The sequence below is a fragment of the Rhinolophus sinicus genome, chromosome 14 (assembly GCF_057876585.1).
Source record: "Rhinolophus sinicus isolate RSI-liver-muscle chromosome 14, RSI-T2T, whole genome shotgun sequence".
Taxonomy (NCBI): domain Eukaryota; kingdom Metazoa; phylum Chordata; class Mammalia; order Chiroptera; family Rhinolophidae; genus Rhinolophus; species Rhinolophus sinicus.
The window spans coordinates 83787951-83799644 of NC_142514.1; the positions used below are offsets into that span (position 1 = coordinate 83787951).

Genomic DNA, 11694 nt, shown 5'->3' on the forward strand with positions numbered 1-11694 from the left:
TTCTTCAAAAATATGTATTTTTTCCATCTCGGTAATGATTCCTAGTAAGTATTCTGAGCAACTGATGAACTTGTTTCCATTTTGATACCATTAAAACAAATTCACACAATTATTTTCCACTCAAATCTCTAATGAGACTACTTATTAAGAAATCGTTTATTTTCTTATTTAGAAAAAAGAAGTCTTGTCCCAAGCCAATTATGATTTTCAAAAATTTCCAAATATAGGTTACTTTATGACAATGGTCTGATTCTTATTCCCAAAAAGCCAAGCTGTCATTCTGCAATAAATCACAGGAAAACATTTTATTTGTCTGTTCTCACAAATTCAAAGAAAGCCAGAAAAAACATTTGGCTAGTACTTAAATAAGAAATTCTGGATTCTGCAGAAATATTAGCAGCTAAGTATGGATTTCTTGCTACTAAGATTTCTTTGAAGCTTGGTTGATTTTTGTGGTAATCTGAAATATATGGCAATATTGAGATAGTATCATAGAATGTTGGTCAGTTGTGTAGCAGATAAGTTGTTCTTCTAGGTTAAACTAAAGATCCAGAAAAAAAGAAATATTAGTGTTTCTTATTATGGCCAAATTACAATTCAGATACGTTGCTAATTAGCTAAAGTACTAAAGGGCGTTTTACAGTATCGTCGTCTGTAAAATGGGGTGATAGTCATAATCTACTTCCTAGGGATGCTTTACAGAAGAGCGATGAATGATTATTGAGTTATCTGAATGCATCTGTTTCTATAAAAGTATCTAACTAAACAGCTCCTTCTCTTTATCCTTTCACCATGTGTAATGTCTCCTTTATATTATTCTTCCATGTCTCTTCTTTATCTCCTCCCTTCTTTCTTCACTAACAGAGTAATCTGATTCCTTTCAAAGTAAGCATTTCTTTCCCTAGTTGTAACTACTTCCCATTGTTCTGCTCTGTTTTCTTTCCTCTTTGCTTCTAGAATGGCTTATTCTTAAAACGAGGACAATATTACTTTTAGGTTCTATGAAGCCTGTGAATTGGACATCTGTCCTCTTAAATTCAATTACAATTACTTCTTTTATTAATGTTTACAAGTGCATTCAATTCTTTGGTTGAAAAATAGTATACAGTCTCTCTTTTTCTTCTTGTTCACACTGCCCTGACACCTGGCTTTTTGAATATAGATTCTCTAATTAAAATCAGAATTAGCTCTTTGCAACCACCCAGAGCTCAGAATTTCGACATCATTTCCAACCACATTTTTCTAATTTTCTCAATTTTCTATAACCAACACCCTCCTGCCTATTTCCCCAACACTAACTCCCTGTTTTCTTCCCCACATTTAGAAGATTTAGAATTTCACTATTATTACCCTAAGATGCAAAGGTGTGATGTGATACATTTTAAAATTTTTTTCCTCACTCTTCTTCAAAACATTGCTCAAGATGAAAAGCAAGTACAGTCAATATCACATTGAATCAAAAGCTGCTCAATAGTAAAGTAATCCAGTGACACTCCAGCATTGCCAATATTAGCATTGGAGGGTGTCTGGGGAGAGAAAGCAGTTATCCACCAAGGCATTCATTTGGAAAAAATAGTGCCAGAGTCCAAACATTCCTAGCTTCTCTTAATCAGACACACCACCCTAATTATCTCCTAAAAATAACGCTTTGGTCGTGTAACTCCCTCACTGAAGAAACTAAGGAGCTTCCCTATAACCACAAGATGAAGTCCGTATTCCCTTGCTGCATTCTCTCCAGTGTGATCCAAGCATACATAAGCAGCATCATTCTCAGCTGCTTCCCTAAATAAAGTCTTCATTTTGGCTACATGGTTCCACTAACTTTTTTCTGCAGTAAGTTTGGTGCTTCCCTTCCTCCCTATTTCCAATCACTGTCACTGCATGAGGCGACTGGCTTCCTCTTCTCTGCTCATCCAAACCCACCCAATTCTCTAAGATCTGGCCGAATTGTCCCCTTTGCCGTTACCATTCTGTGAAGTGGTCTAATAGGCTCCCATGAAATTGGCACCCTCTCAGGTAGGTACGTAATCATGCCAGCAGCTTTCCGTGGGATTGTTGTTTTAATTTTTCTAGGTTTCTACCTTCTGATCTAAATTGTTTAGAACACATAACTATCTTATTCCACATAACCCTCTCTTTAGAATTCATTAAAAACCAACTCTGGATGTTATCGATGAACAACTCTTCCAGGGAAATGAGATCCATAGACTATTACTTGTTGTATCCAGTACTTTTTTTTTCTTCGTAAGAAATATAGATAAGTGGTACATTTTATCACTAACCTTGACAATTCATACAGTTTTAGTTGCTACCTGTAAAGTGACTTTTAGTTTCTACCTGTAAAGTGACTGTGTTGAACTAGCTCACTGAAGTCCATTCTACTTGTCGGGTAGGGACTCTATAATTTCGTTGGCTCTACTTCAAAGATGGTGAATTTTCCAATCAGGTACTTTGTGATAATATAAACTTTAATCATGGACCTCACCTTTTTAGACTTTCTTTAATCCATTCTCTTACTATGGTCTCCTTTATTCTTTCCTTTTTCATTATGCGCTATTTGAGATGGCATTGTCAAAATCACATAATATTTCCATATAGACAAACTTTAAACAATCTTTAGTTACAGTATTCAGATTATATATTTTAGGCTCTTTTCAATCTGAGATAATATGCTAGATGTAAATGCATTCACTGTAAAATATTGATTTGAAAACAAAATTAATCTGTGCATATTGTCCTTTTCTTCTATACTGCATAATTTTGTTATATCTAGTAGAATTATATGATAATTTCCCCAAACCTTAATGTATTTAGGTTTAAATTACTGCATTTCAGTAAAAATTTAAATTTAAAAATGTCTTCTTATATTACTTTTCTCAGGTAATATTGAGATATGATTAGAAGCTACTGGTTAGAAATTTTTCAAAAGGTAGTACAATAATTCAAAAAAAAAATAAATCCTTTTGTATGATTGCTTTCAAATTCTGGCTCGAAATCACCTGCCTAGACACAGTACCACAAATCCAAAATCTAAACATTTATTTAATCATTTGAAAGTTTTTCTCAACTTAAATAATACTAAATCAAAAGTACTTTTCTGGTGGTACAATTAAAAATGGTAGATTAAAAAATTATGGGTTCCATAGACCTGTACAACACAAGGAGTGACCTCCAATGTAAACTACGTAAACAATGTAAATCGTAATATATCAATATTGGCTAATCAAAGGTACCGCACTGATGCAAAATGTTAATAATAGAGGGAAATGAGTATGGGGGGGGAAGCGGCACTGTGGTAAACTTAAAACAGCTCTAAAAAAAATAAACTCTTGAACTTTTAGAAAAGCTACAGCTCTAAGGGTACATATTAAGGTTGTATGTATACCTTTTATAAAATTGTTGCCTTCTCAATGCAATTTATCCTCTAATGACTTTAAAGACAGAGCACACTACTTTTCTCTCTTATTATTTAATCCAGTTTTTCACATTTTACTCTCCCCTGAGATCCTGAAAGGCCTCTTGTTCTCCAAGAGAAAATTCCTTATTTTATTTGCAAATCTTTCTAAACTTAAGCGTTTTACTATAAACGACTTCCCTTTGCTCCAATTTAAACTAAGATGTTTTAATTATGCGTAAGTTAACATTAAACACCCCTGCTGTCAACATCTCCTGTCCTCAAGATATGATGAACCGTGAAAGCACTGAAGGGTAGGAAAGATGACAAGAAGATTTCTGGGTAAACATGAAATCCTAACTATATTTAATTGGTGTTAGTGTGGTCTCTTTCAAAAATTCTTTTTCTATCCGATTGTTAGAAGTTTCTGTTCATTTATTGCAAACACATACATTGTATAATACCAACCCAAATAATATTTCTCCAATCTTGATTTTATCTCAGCCCTGTGAAGCTTTCAACTTTCTTGCAGATCAAAGAACTATCCAAGAAATAATACCTATTTCATAACATAAATAGAGTGATTTCTTCTCACTAAGGACCAAACATGATTAATATTTTATAATGTGAGACAAGAACCTTCTTACTTTGTCATCTTGGGCAAGTTATTTTTTTTTCAGCTTCAATTTCCTTATTTTGCAATAATATATATGAAGACTACGAGGTAATACGTTCTAAAACACAACTGTTCAAAAAGCATAATACTTGCATGTTACATAAACTATAACTGCAATGTATAAATATGTTTCTTTGGTCTCAACAGCTTGGTTATGTTTATAATTGATGATCCTTCTCACATTTGGGTCTATATCTCTGCCCTCTATTGACCGGAAGTTGTCTGTTCCTCTCAGATGCCTACCACCTCCCCTCACCCTCTCACTTATCTTGCTTTTAGCACAAGTCTTTGTCTAGCTTGTGGAGAAAGATGAGACTATTAAAATGAGAAGTCCATTAACCCCTGATACTCCACAATTTCGTGGTTAGTCCTCCTTCCTCTTCTCTTCCACTTTCCTCCTCCTGTTGAGAAAGTGGAATCTATTCTCCACTTAAGGCCAATTTGCTTCCCCACTGACTATTTCAGGTCTCAGCCCATCAGAGTTCCATCTCTTTATTCTATATCTATCCTACTCTTTCTTCTTCCTTCTTCTACAAATTGGTTCAAATACCTCCTGGATTCAAAAAAAAAAATCTTTTCTCAGACTCAGTTTCTCAGTCCTGTGAATATTCTGTTTCTAGTTCTCTCGTGAACTGCAAACCTCTTAAAAGTTTAGTCTACACTCATTGCCTCTGCATCCGAGTAACGCCCTTCCCCCTTATCCATTGGCAGTATCTTTCAGGCTTCCACTAAATAATCAGAAATTGTGTAGGTTAACGACACCTATCATTTGTACAGCTCTTTGTAATTTACAGCATGCTTTCACATAATTTTGTGTATCACGATGGATTTTTAGCTTCTTTCCTAGCTATGTTTTACATCCCTACTCTTATGTTGTTGTTTTTTGTCCCCGTTTTAATTTATACTGCCTTAATGTGTTTACATATCTTTGAAACTTCCCTGATACCGTGTAGAAAACAGGTGAAGGATTTATTTTTAAATTTCTGATTTTACTAATAAGGAAACTGATGTTCATAAGAGTTTCTATGACTTGTCGAGATTTTTACATGTATTAAATGACAGACAGGATTTAAACTTAGATTTTCTGACCCCAAACTTAATTTCCATAAAATCATGGCTAGCTTCTACAATAACTGTCCTCTGCTTCTTTATTTCTACTTCAGTGGCTAATGCATGTAAGTCAGACCTTTATTTTTCATTTCCTCCTAGCGAAACTAGCATTTCTCCTGTTTCCAATTTATCCTGAATTCAGCTATCAAAATTAGAAGAATGACAATCTTCTCAAATAGTTTCTTGTTACTTATAGCCTAAACTCTAAATTTCTTAAGATGGCATCAAAGCCCTCTGTTACCAACTCCTCGTTTTTCAAGCTTATCAAGCCATCTATTGGGAAATATTTATTGAGTATCTATTATATGCCAGGCAATGTTCTAGGTGTTGAAAATACAGTGATAAATAAGGTACTCAAGATCCCTGCTCTCTTGAGTTAACACTGCCTTTCCTTGTCCTCCCACCACCCAAACTTGCTGAAACATTTCCTTTCTTTACAATTTTGCTCGTATTAGTACTATCTGATCTACCTCCAACGCTCAGTTCAAATTGCCACATCCAACAAGACAATGTCCCAATCCTGGTTCTTTTATAGTGTCATATGTATCTCCTTCACCTCCACACTAGTCCTTTTTCTCATTTATTCACATAAAAATGAAAAAACTTGTTTCACATATCTTTCCTATTTGTTTGCAAGCAACACGAGAAAGAAAATCATGTTGTCTTTTTTTCCTATTTATATTTCCCATGGTACCATAAATAGTCACTTCACAAATGTTCACTCACAACCATGACTATAGGAATGAAGTAAGAAGTAGAGAGAGATGTACGATCTTTGTCAGATAAGTGATCCAACTTAGCCATATCTCCTAAAATGATTTGCTCAAGGATTTTAGGAGGATATTTTTTAACCTGAACTTTATCCTCTTTTTAAAAATTAACGTACAATTTTTCTTTGACGTTTAAAGAGTCCAATACATATAATGGATGTTATGAGAAAAAGCTGCTTTCTATCATCTCCATTATCATCTTTTCCCACTCCTTAGACACAAATATTTTCAATTCTTCTAGCCAATTCTTTCGTGTTACATTTGTAACTATAAATAACATAAGCATCTTGCTAATCTTTGACTTTCCACTTTAGATATTATCTACTGAGTTTTCACTATATAACATGAGGCTTTACCTCTCTTTCATCACCACTCCCTCTACCCTGAAGCACAAACAATTACAACGCCCACCCCTTATGTGGCCCACATAGGTTATAGTTTTGCTTGCATCAACAGTGTTTATAGGTACATTATCAACATGACCATGCGTGATATTATAAACACTATTCATAGCTAAACCATATAATATACTACAGTTTTTTATATTCATTTCCCTGATGAAAATAATTGCTTGATTTGTATATTTGCTTGGTTTTCTATGTACTTATACTTATGAAATCTAAGATGGATAAACACCATTTTAACCCATTCAAACTCACTCAATATAGTACTAATTTGGTCTTATTGAATAGCTCTCTCTCCTAGAGCTTTTTGACTTATATTCTAAAAAGTCACCCTCTAGGCCTGTCATATCCCTGTTTCCATGGATTCCCTTTACCATCACCCTGGGAATCACCTTCTCCTGTTTCTCAAGTGGGACACCATTTCCTGGGTCCCATGCCTTCTTCTTAGTTTATTCCTTTATTTGCACGGTGCCTATCCTCCAGGAGCTACCTAAGAAAGGCTTCCTGGAATACAAAAATGTTTGAGACTTGTAACATCTGAGAATGCCTTTATTCTACATTTAAATTAATTTATATTTTGCCTGGATGAGAATTGTAGGATGAAAATAATTTTTCCTCAGAATTTTGTAGGCATTAATTCATTGTCCTCTAGCTTCCAGCATTACTATTGAGGCATTTCACGCCAGTCAGAATCTTGATTCTTTTGAAATCTCTTCTTTCTATTCTCTTTATCTCCAGAGTTCTGAAATTTGACAATGATGTATCTTAGTGTAAGTTTATTATTATCTCTGGTACTGGGTTTATTTTGATCTGAAAACTCATGTTCTGTGATTGGAAAGTATGGAGTTATTTCATTGGTGATTTTCTCTTCTCTATGATCTCAGTTCTTTCTTTGTGGAACTCCTATCATACAGACGTTGGACCACCTGGACATACCTTTCTTATCTTTTATCCTGTAGTTTCCATTTTTGCTCTACTTTTGGAATATTTCCTCTAATTTATCTTCTATTGCATTTTTACTTCCATAATTCTATTTTTAATTTCTAAGGACTCTTTTCTCCCCAAATATTCTTATGTTAAATAGCATCCTTTCGTTGTCTTATATATGCAATAGCATATCACTGAAAGTATTAATAATAGTTTTTAAGTTTATTCTCCCTCACAGTACTTGTTTTTCTCCCATTGCTTTTTTTCCCCTGATTATTTGTTTCAGACTCTCTTATATTAGAATTAGATCCTGGTTGTCTTTTTCTGGTTACTCTCCCCAGGAATGCACACTAAAAGCTGATTAAATGAGTGTGTGGCTAGATTTTATTAACCAAGAACTTCACTGTATGGTGACCTGGCTTTGCTTTTTCATGTGGGGCCCTCAGTGTCAGTATTTTCTGATCTTTCCTCTCACTGACTGGTCAAATTCCCTAGAGAAAGCTCCCAATCATGTGTGTGTATCTCCACTAGTGTTCTAGACCAGAGAAGGGCAAGAAATACTCAAGTCCTACCACTCAGTATTTAAGCTCTGTCCCCCTGATTTTCATATTGTACCCTCTGTGTGTCTGCCTCCAGGAAACAATTCTCTCCAGTCATCTGCTGGGGTGTGTAGTTGACCTGTGGTATGGAATACGGAGGAGATCTGGAATCCCAGCTCTTTCTAAACAACCCTACTTGCAACAGAACTTCCACAGGTACCTGATGATACCCATTCCTGGATCTTGATTTGAAAAATTTCCTAAAAGATCAGGCAACTTCTCACCTTTTCTCATAGCTGGTTTTCTCATATCTGCTCTCAGCTTCCAAACTTTTCTTGCTGTTGTCTCCATTCTTGTTTATTTTGTCTTTGCAGGTTTGTGCCTTTCAAGAAAAAAAAAGACATTATTTCAACAACAACAAAAATAATGGAAGAAACGAGCTAAACGCTAATGGTTAATCTACCATCTTTAATAAAATGTGCTGCAGCATCTATTCAGAGTGGAGAAAAGATACAGATTGTTTTTTATCCTGAATTATTTTTTAACATGACTTCAATAAAAACAGAACATAAAGAAACCTGCAGTTATTCTTGTAAGTCATATTTTCTCGGTGGGGGAGTTGGGCATCTGTTAGGCACTTACCATAAACAAGAAAAAATTTTTAAAAAATAAACAACTTTTAAAACATTTTTAAAAACAAGGACAAGTTTTTAAAATCTTACATTTTTGTTAATAGTTTAAAACTATGTCCTGATTCTTGTTTTAGTTAATCTGTTTCTTGTTAAGCTGAGCCTTCTGGGTCTATGGTCTTACAGCTGGCTGGCATTGCTATTCTAAAATATACTGATGCCTGTGAGGTTCCTGCAGGTTAGCTTTTGCTGCTGAGGAAACTGCCATTACTAGCACTGAATTTCAATGACTTCCTGCAGGCAAACACCTGGAGGCAATTACCTGTACTCGTCTGTCAGTAGACACAAATATGCTTTAGGATAGGAAAACTATATGTCTGATTTAAAAAAAAAATGAGTCCAGCTCCTTTGTGTAATATTTTACTTGTGTCTGAATGAAATGCAAGGTTATCCGACCTAGGAATTTATTCTCTAACCTAGTACATGTTGATCAACCCATTTTTTTTTCAACACAGAATTTTCAAACATTAGAGATTTTTCTACTACCCTTCCCCTCTGTCTGATGTTAAAAATATTTTGCTCTCTTACAGGTATGGGTCAGTGACAATGAATAAAGAAAGAAAAAAATCAATAACCTACATTTTAATGTAAAATGATAACACTTTAACTTGAGATTCTTTCATAACAGATTTTCCAGTCCATTGAAAGAAGGTCAGGGTACAGGAGGGAGTTAGAGAACATGTAAAATTTATCACATTTTATTTTAATATACATGTGAACTTAGTAATATTTTATATATCTAGAGACGGTCTCTAGAGACAATCTTAGTGATATCCACTACTTTAGCTAAACCATAAGTTTTGCACTTGAATTTAAATGTAGATTTAAATTATACCTGTAGAGGTATCAGAAATACCATCAAAATACTTTTTTAAAATTTAAAATTATGTGTACTGAAAATGATTGAATATATTTTTATGATTTTATGGACTTCTTTAGTCATGGTAGACTATTAAATCATCATGCATGAAAGTGAGCCTCCGTTCTCACTCAGTGTAACTTCAAAGTTTTACTTCTTTCTAATTTTATTCTTATTCAGGCAAAACTAAAGATGATTAACTAGCTCTGAAGCTCCCTTTTTAGCATAATCAAATTTCAACAAAATTTTGTTTCTCTCATTCTTCTTTCTGTAATCTCTCATTTTTACAGTAAAGGTATCAGTTTGTTTTTTTTAAATCCTTAAGTTTTCTGCTACTTATAAGCACAGCTTCATTGTTTTATAGATATATCTAACAATTCAGTTCCCCCAGCATATTTTCCAAATTTCTACAGTACACATTACTAATGCACAAAGTTTCTGCTTTATTTACCACAAGGCTTTACTAGAGGTCCTATCAAAATATATTGCTGTAAGGCAAATCATAGTTTCCCATAGTTTTAGTGTTATAATTAGCTACTGCATTCCCAAACAATGACTTGATGTTATTAATAAATGAGTCAAGGATATGAGCAATAAGGCTGTAAAATGAAATTACAACTACAACTCTCTTTCATGATTGAAAATATTACAATGGTGTGTTCCAAGCCTTACAGAACATTAGAACTGGCAGGAAACTTAGACATTATCAACTTTAACACCTGGATTTCACAGGTGAGAAAATGGAGACCAGGATTTAGTGACTTTCTTGGGTCACACAGCTAGTTTTCCATTTTTTGCTTGGAGTTCTGTTAACAGAATTTCTGGGGAATTCACACTTTCAGATGGTACCCATCATTTTTTAGGATGTATTTCTATTACTAAAATACTTGCCTGACCCCCTACTAGTCTACATTTTTCCTGAAGAAAGCCTTTATATCTGATTTATATGGTGATTTTATATCTCTTAAAATTACTCACCAATATTAGGCATTCAATAAAATTTGTTGAGTAAGTGGCTTCAAATCTTTGTCAGACTTTTCTGCTGGGTTGCATTGTAGGGTCAAGGTGTTTGCAGTACAAAGAATCAAAATCTGAAAGTTTCCCCTATTTTTCTGTTCTTTTGTTTGGAGATCTCATGTACTTGCCTTCCCTTAATCTTGATCGCATGATAGGTCAAATCAAATAGATGTATTATTTCTCATTAGAAAACTTGAAATAATAATGATTATATAAAGCAGTGTTTGATGTCTTTATCAGTAGTAAGTTACCCCTTCTTCTCTTGGGGTGCGCTAAGGCCTACTATCCAAACAGGACTCAGCACTAGCCATCTCTCTTGCCGCTGGCTTAAACTGTTTAAATCTCTCTGATCTCATTTGATCTTATGAATCACTGCAGAGGTGTAGCCTCTGTAGGACGGGCAACTAGTTCCTTGATTCAGTTTTATCTCCATACATTCTGGTGACCTCATGCTAGGGAGGTACATGGGGTTTCTCTAATCTTAGAGCAGGGGCCACATGCTATCAAAACCACTGTCTGATCAATTGATTTTTCTCTGAATTGCCACTTTATTACTGTTAGTTGAAAATAAGGCTCACCAAGGGTTATTGATCAGCTAGCTCTGTGCAGCCTTAGCAGATTGGTGAAACTCCCCATCCACATGACTTTTCTCTACCCCACAGATCGCTAGACCTCTAAGCCACCAGAGGAGAACATGAGAAAAATCTGAACCGTTGTTTTTCTCTCCTTCCTTTTGAGTCTAGAAGTTTTGAATAGGGGCTTATGTCAGTTAGCTTTTGTCTTATAACAAACCACCCCCAAATTTAATAACTTAAAATAACAATTATTTACTTAGTCCATAATTCTGCAAGTTAGCAGTTTGGAGGGACTCATTGGGGGTGGTTCTTCTGGTCTTGGCTGGGTTCACTTTGGTGTATGGTCAGCTGATGGGTTGTCTGGGGGCGGTTGATCTAGGCTGGCCTTAGCTGTGATGCCTCATCTCTTCACATGGTCTCTCATCCTCTAGAGGACTAGCTTGATCCTGATGTGGTGGCTCTGCCGAATTCAAGAGAAAATACCAAAATGCAAAAGCCCTCTTGAGGCCTTGGAATTGAAACATGACATTGCCTTATTTTGCTTGTTAAAGCAAGTCATAAGGCCAGTCCAGATAGTGGAGTAGGGAAATAGACTCCAAATCTTTTTTTTTTTTTAAATCTTATTAGGAAATATTGAGGGACAGTGTGTTTCTCCAGGGCCCATCAGCTCCAAGTCGTTGTCCTTCAATCTAGTTGTGGAGGGCGCAGCTCAGCTCCAAGTCTATAGCTGTCAA

General features: G+C 35.0%; 1 long non-coding RNA gene across 1 annotated transcript; it reads left to right on the plus strand.

The window, feature by feature from the left end:
- The first annotated feature begins 7507 nt into the window (after positions 1 to 7507).
- LOC141572149 (uncharacterized) lies at positions 7508 to 8397 on the plus strand. The gene is made up of 2 exons (XR_012497324.2): positions 7508 to 8036; positions 8195 to 8397. It is a non-coding gene; the product is annotated as an uncharacterized LOC141572149 (long non-coding RNA).
- Positions 8398 to 11694: the final 3297 nt, after the last annotated feature.